Source organism: Aethalodelphis obliquidens, unplaced genomic scaffold (genome assembly GCF_003676395.1).
Source record: "Aethalodelphis obliquidens isolate GAN/ISIS:26980383/991018 unplaced genomic scaffold, ASM367639v1 scaffold15, whole genome shotgun sequence".
NCBI lineage: Eukaryota > Metazoa > Chordata > Mammalia > Artiodactyla > Delphinidae > Aethalodelphis > Aethalodelphis obliquidens.
Window position 1 is genome coordinate 33520894 of NW_020837959.1, and position 6000 is coordinate 33526893.

General features: G+C 35.6%; 1 protein-coding gene across 1 annotated transcript in view; it reads left to right on the top strand.

Annotated features, from left to right (window-relative positions):
• The window catches only part of DACH1 (dachshund family transcription factor 1), a 414309-nt gene that overhangs the window by 373431 nt on the left and 34878 nt on the right, over positions 1 to 6000 (top strand). The window lies entirely within an intron of this gene.

Sequence of the window (6000 nt, forward strand, 5' to 3'; positions counted from 1 at the left end):
AGCATGTAGCCTACCATCTGGGCCACATCAAAACAAGTTCAAACAAGGTCAAGTTCATCTTGCTTGTTTATATGAGTGAATTCATTTTGTGCTGATAGACTTTCTTTAAATTAACAGGTCATTTCTGTTTATACAATGCAATTAAAAAAGAATAATTAATTTTAAACAATGTATGATTTAATCTTGAACACAGTAAATGTGTTTTATTGAATGCTTGAAGCCCAATCTAATACACGAAGGGTTTATAAGTTCTATATCAGTAAATTCATGAGTTAATCAACTAGGTAGTTCTTAAAATTTGAAATTGTCTTCTTTTTGTTCTTGTGACATTACATGCAAAATAGGCCAGTTGAAAGCTAACAATAAATAAGATTGTTTGGTCTTATGTGGGTTTTCCAAATGTTCTGTGTGCCACTATATACATTTTAATAACACAAATCTGCTGAGCAAAATCATATATAGAATACTAAAGGGAGTTTTATTAAACACTCAGAAGAGCAAAATATTTATATTGCCGAGACCACACTATTAAGGAAAGAACAAAATCTGAAGGTAGCACTTATAGTCTAACATCTATTCTAGACAATAAACTCAATCTAACAGCATGAATACTAAACAGTAAAAAGAGCATTAAATGAAGGTGATTCTTCAAAGGGAAGCCTTGAACTGCTAAAATCCTCTCAATTGCTTTTATTTTGCATTTTAGGCTCAATCATTTTAGGGATATTGTTTGACGTTAATCATGGTACTTAATCAGTTTCAAAAGTATCATTCTTGGTTTAGTGTAAAGGAAATATACTGTTGTAAAGTATCATACATGCAATAAATAAAAATTGGAAACTTGAAACATTCCTGGAGAATGTTTTTTGCTTGTTGATTTTAACTGACATCATGATAATTATTTTTTAAATCCTAAGGCTTGAACCATATGTTATTATGAGACACCTTCTTGGATATACAAGATTAATGCACCTGTAGATGTAGAAAAGACTTCATTGTTTTAGAGCATTACGGACTTAGGTAAAATTATATATGTGGGTGCATCTAATATTATTAAAATCAAAAGATTTCTGTTGCATCTCCAAAGAATTGCACACACATGTAAACAATATGTGCTAATAACAAAGCCAGTCCTCTTTATCAGGGGCAATAACCTCAATACGGCCAATGTAGATAATCAGCCCTGGTTTGTGTGTTTGAGCACTACTCAGGCACTAACTTAGCTAATGTCCAAAGTGGTCTAAGGAAGCACATAAGTCTCTAGGTAGATGTGATATATAAATTATCTGATATCCACAGAATTCTCAAGGTGGTCAGAACTCAAACTAAGAAAAACTATAGACAATATATTCCTTCACACAAATGGGAGGTTTAAGAAAGGATTAGGCAATGATTAAACATTTTTGCATAGTTGACATAATATATAGTTCATGAGTTTGCTAATCAGCAATATTTTGCCCATCAATAAGGCCATAATTATTTTTATTTGAATTTGTAAAACTCCATATATTCAAATATATTAATATATTTCAATATAGATAAGATCTTGCTATCTAGGTTGAAGTTCTGACAACTCTCAATTTCTATTACGATTTACTTAATACTCTGAAGAAAAATTTTAATAATAAATTGCCTTCTTTTTGCCATCCAGAATGCTGTCAGTTGTATAACATAGAAAACCCACTCAAACAACTTAATGATTAAGGAAATGAAACATTTGAACACAATTATACATAGTTACTTTAAGCAAATATAAAATTTATGGGGTTATTTATTGCTTTGGTTTAATTGTAATATAAAACATTTTTTTCACTTCATTCATTCATTCAGCTTGTCGATTAAAAAGATGGGTTCTTCAAGTCTAATATGAATGATCAGCAATATTCTACCTTTTGTATACTTGCACTTGGATTTAGTGATTTTCTTATACTGTTCATTGAAGAGTTTTCTGTAAAACATTTAACTAATATTTATGATTTTAATTACATAATATGATTTTTTCTCAAATGTAATCTAAAAAAAAAAAACACTTTAGATGAATCTGCATTTCTATGTGTTAATTGCTAAAAGTTATTTCACTAGCACTTGAACTACCTAAGACTTTTAATATACAAAAGCAGAGATCATCTTTTGCTACTTGAACCCCAGTAAATAAGCTCATTTGGCCCTTTGAAACTTTTTTTAAACCTGGAAACTAAATTCATAAATTTGGAAGCTAACAAAAATAACAAAATTAATGATGAAGAGACAATATCGAAGAAAAAAAGACTGTATTTAGTAAAATTCGGAGCCTAAGATCAAGAATGGGAAAGACAAAGAAGAAAGAGCCAGAATTCATTGCTAATTTGTGAAATGGCCTATGTCAGGCATTCTGGGAGCTATGAGCATGTGTTGCTTCACACTTCAAGAATGACACAAACACAGCCTTGTTCCCTTCACTTACTTTTTTCTCAGTGTCCCCAAGCCCAGGCATTATGATAGTCTTTGTATTCTTTCTTGCTCCCAATCCAATCATAACTGAAATTATGCTGCACTCCAAAATAAACTCAACTTAATTAGGAAAAAAAAGGGAAACTCACATTTCTTTATACTTGTCATATACTCCTTTATTTTTAACATTTTGGCAATAAATAAATGCCATGCTTGGCCCAGGAGTTAGTCACCTAGCAGTCAGGCACTTAAATACTACTCAGTGACCCCCAAATTGATGTTGCCTCGTCAGTATTTACTTATTTTATTTATTTTCTTAGGGGTAATTATTAATTATTGTTAACATTTTTATTGGAGTATAATTGCTTTACAATGGTGTGTTAGTTTCTGCTTTATAACAAAGTGAATCAGTTATTCATATACATATATCCCCATATGTCTTCCCTCTTGCATCTGCCTCCCTCCCACCCTCTCTATCCCACCCTTCTAGCTGGTGACAAAGCACCGAGCTGATCTCTCTGTGCTATGCGACTGCTTCCCACTAGCTATCTATTTTACATTTGGTAGTGTATATATGTCCATGTCACTCTCTCACTTTGTCCCAGCTTAGCCTTCTGCCTCCCCATGTCCTCAAGTCCATTCTCTAGTAGGTCTGTGTCTTTATTCCCGTCTTGCCCCTGGGTTCTTCACGACCTTTTTTTTTTTTTTTAGAGTCCATATATATGTGTTAGCGTATGGTATTTGTTTTTCTCTTTCTGACTTACTTCACTCTGTAAGACAGACTCTAGGTCCATCCACCTCACTACAAATAACTCAGTTTCCTTTCTTTTTAAGGCTGAGTAATATTCCATTGTCTATATATGTCACATCTTCTTTATCCATTCATCCGATGATGGGCACTTAGGTGGCTTCCATGTCCTAGCTATTGTAAATAGAGCTGCAATGAACATTGTGGTACATGACTCTTTGAATTATGGTTTTCTCAGGGTATATGCCCAGTAGTAGGATTGCTGGGTCGTATGGTAGTTCTATTTTTAGTTTTTTTAAGGAACCTCTATACTGTTCTCCATAGTGGCTGTATAAATTTACATTCCCACCAACAGTGTATGAGGGTTCCCTTTTCTCCACAGCCTCTCCAGAATTTATTATTTGTAGATTTTTTGATGATGGCCATTCTGACTGGTGTGAGATGCTATCGCATCGTAGATTTTTTTGTTTGTCTGTTTTTTGTTTTTGTTTTTTTTTTGCGGTATGCGGGCCTCTCACTGTTGTGGCCTCCCGCGTTGCGGAGCACAGGCTCCGGACGTGCAGGCTCAGTGTCCATGGCTTACGGGCCTAGCTGCTCTGCGGCATGTGGGATCTTCCTGGACCGGGGCATGAACCCATACCCTCTGCATCGGCAGGTGGACTCTCAACCACTGCGCCACCAGGGAAGCCCCACATTGTAGTTTTGATCTGCATTTCTCTAATGATTAATGATGTTGAGCATGCTTGCATGTGTTTGTTGGCAATCTGTATATCTTCTTTGGAGAAATGTCTATTTCGGTCTTCTGCGCATTTTTGGATTGGGTTGTTTGTTTTTCTTGATACTGAACTGCATGTGCTGCTTGTGAATTTTAGAGATTAATCCTTTCTCAGTTGCTTCATTTGCAAATATTTTCTCCCATTATGAGGGCTGTCTTTTCATCTTGTTTATGGTTTCCTTTGCTGTGCAAAAGCTTTTAAGTTTCATTAGGTCCCATTTGTTTATTTTTGATTTTCTTTCCATTTCTCTAGGAGGTGGGTCAAAAAGGATCTTGCTGTGATTTATGTCATAGAGTGTTCTGCCTATGTTTTCCTCTAAGACTTTTATAGTGTCTGGCCTTACATTTAGGTCTTTAATCCATTTTGAGTTTATTTTTGTGTATGGTGTTAGGGAGTGTTCTAATTTCATTCTTTTACATGTAGCTGTCCAGTTTTCCCAGCACCACTTATTGAAGAGGCTGTCATTTCTCCATTGTATATTCTTGCCTCCTTTATCAAAAATAAGATGACCAGGCTTCCCTGGTGGTGCAGTGGTTGAGAGTCCCCCTGCCAATGGAGAGGATATGGGTTCATGCCCCGGTCTGGGAAAATCCAACATGCCATGGAGTGGCTAGGCCTGTGAGCCATGGACACTGAGCCTGCGCATCTGGAGCCTGTGCTGCACAGCAGGAGAGGCCACAACAGTGAGAGGCCCGCGCACCGCAAAAAAAAAATTAATAAATAAGATGACCATATGTGCGTGGGTTTTTCTCTGGACTTTCATCCTGTTCCATTAATCTATATTTCTGTTTTTGTGCCAGTACCATACTGTCTTGATTACCTTAGCTTTGTAGTATAGTCTGAAGTCTGGGAGCTTAATTCCTCCAGCTCCGTTTTTCTTTCTTAAGATTGCTTTGGTTATTCGGGGTCTTTTGTGTTTCCATACAAATTGTGAAATTTTTTGTTCTAGTTCTGTGAAAAATGCCAGTGGTAATTTTACAGGGATTGCATTGAATCTGTAGATTGCTTTTTGTGGTAAAGACTTTTCACAATGTTGATTCTTCCAATCCAAGAGCATGGTATATCTCTCCATCTGTTTGTATCATTTTTAATTTCTTTCATCAATGTCTTATAATTTTCTGCATACAGGTCTTTTGTCTCCTTTGGTAGGTTTACTCGTAGATATTTTATTCTTTTTGCTGCAATGGTAAATGGGAGTGTTTTCTTAATTTCACTTTCAGATGTTTCATCATTAGTGTATAGGAATGCCAGAGATTTCTGTGCATTAATTTTGTATCCTGTTACTTTACCAAATTGATTGATTAGCTCTAGCAGTTTTCTGGTAGCATCTTTAGGATTCTCTATGTATAGTATCATGTCATCTGCAAAGAGTGACCGGTTTACTTCTTCTTTTCTGATTTGGATTCCTTTTATTTCTTTTTCTTCTCTGATTGCAGTGGCAAAACTTCCAAAACTATGTTGAATAATAGTGGTGAGTGTGGGCAACCTTGTTTTCAGTTTTTCACCATTGAGGACGATGTTGGCTGTGAGTTTGTCATATATGGCCTTTATTGAGAAAAGTTCCCTGTATGCCTACTTTCTGAAGGGTTTTTATCATAAATGGGTGTTGAATTTTGTCGAAAGCTTTTTCTCCATCTATTGAGATGATCATATGATCTTTCTCCTTCAATTTGTTAATATGGTGTATCACATTGATTGATTTGCGTATACTGAAGAATCCTTGTATTCCTGGGATAAACCCCACTTGATCATGGTGTATGATCTTTTAATGTGCCGCTGGATTCTGTTTGCTAGGATGTTGTTGAGAATTTTTGCGTTTATGTTCATCAGTGATATTGGTCTGTAATTTTCTTTTTTTGTGACATCATTGTCTGGTTTTGGTATCAGGGTGATGGTGCCCTGGTAGAATGAGTTTGGGAGTGTTCCTCCCTCTGCTATATTTTGGAAGAGTTTGAGAAGTATAGGTGTTAGCTCTCCTCTAAATGTTTGATAGAATTCACCTGTGAAGCCATCTGGTCCTGGGCTTTTGTTTGTTGGAAGATTCTT